This window comes from Propithecus coquereli, unplaced genomic scaffold (genome assembly GCF_000956105.1).
Source record: "Propithecus coquereli isolate 6110/MARCELLA unplaced genomic scaffold, Pcoq_1.0 Scaffold74, whole genome shotgun sequence".
NCBI classification, from domain to species: Eukaryota; Metazoa; Chordata; class Mammalia; order Primates; family Indriidae; genus Propithecus; species Propithecus coquereli.
In genome coordinates this window covers 4,183,046-4,184,534 of record NW_012153507.1, presented here as the reverse complement: position 1 = coordinate 4,184,534, position 1,489 = coordinate 4,183,046, and positions in this window count along the sequence as shown.

Sequence of the window (1,489 nt, the reverse complement as noted above, 5' to 3'; positions counted from 1 at the left end):
GAGCAGTGAATTTTTTGAAAAATTTCTTTATTCAAGTCAGCCCTCTTGGTAATAGCAATTGCCACCCCATCCCCCCCAAAATAAATGTATAATAAATATTAGGTCAGCTCAGTTTTCTCCTTGAAAAGATACTATTAAGAAGTATATAGTTTTCATTGGATGGTCACCTGTTTCTTGTTTCAAAGGTAGATATTTGGAAACGTACCTATACCTGCTATGCTGACACTACTTTAACATTTTTTAAAATGGAAAGACCTATATAGATTTTAGATATTATTCTAGAAGTTACATGTAGATAAGATACTTTTGTTTTCATTTCCTTAGTGTTAAATGAGCTAATTCAGAAATCTATTTTTTTATGGCCTAGAGTTTATAAATGCTTTTTCCTTGTCTTCTGAAAGACAAGGAAATTTAATTTTCATACCTAAGAATTTCCTAAAAATAGCTTTTGTAATAGAGAAAGCATGTTAAGTTATACATGGGTCTACATTTAAAGAAAAAAAAATTTTTTTTGAGACAGGTTCTCACTTTGTTGCAATGGCATCATCATAGCTCACTGCAACCTCAAACTCCCAGGCTCAAGCCATCCTCCTGCCTCAGCCTCCCAAGCAGCTTGACAGGCACACACCACCACATCCAGCTAATTTTTCTATTTTTTGTAGAGACCAGGTCGCTCTATGTTGCTCAGGCTGGCCTTGAACTCCTGGCCTCAAGCTATCCTCTCACCTTGGTAAATTTGTTTTTATTTTGAATATTTCCAAAGCACATTTGCAGGGATATTAAATTGTGAGGCTACTGTAATAACAATAGTCTCCAGATTACCTCAGGAAGCAGTAAAAATAAATAAGAATGTTTACAGATCATCAAAACAACTACCATAGTGCTTGAACAAATCAATTTAAGTAAAAGAGAAGTTACACTGGCTTTGTTTGGAAATTAGTTTACAGGGTATGTCTGACCCCAGTTCTCCCTAATTTTTTCATATTTGAAATGATAAAATGTTGATTATGTGCCAATAATGTGAATATTCTTGACATGATGAAATATATGTCTATACTTAACATTTTGACGTTTAATACTTTTAAAAATTGTGAGGACCACCTTTTTAGGTGGCCAAGGAGAGTGATAGTTGATATCAATTCAAAGAGTAATTGACACCTGTTCTTATTTTAAGCAATTGGGCTATTTTACTATATTTAATAGCTCTTAGCTCGCATGTGTGATGATTTTAATTAGTGATTATGTAACAGCTACACAAAATTTCCTGCAGATTAAGCTCTGAAATGCATCAACCTTTATCTAATTTGTGTAGTACAAAATAACATCTTGCCTACTTTTTAAAAATTCGTATTCATAATTTATTTTTCTGCATGATGCCTGATCAAATAAGGCTAAACCAAATATGTGCAATAAAATTGAGCCCTTAGGTAGTATCCAGTGCATTATTAAGAAAGAATATTTCTAGATATTTAAATTTTTTTGTTTGTAT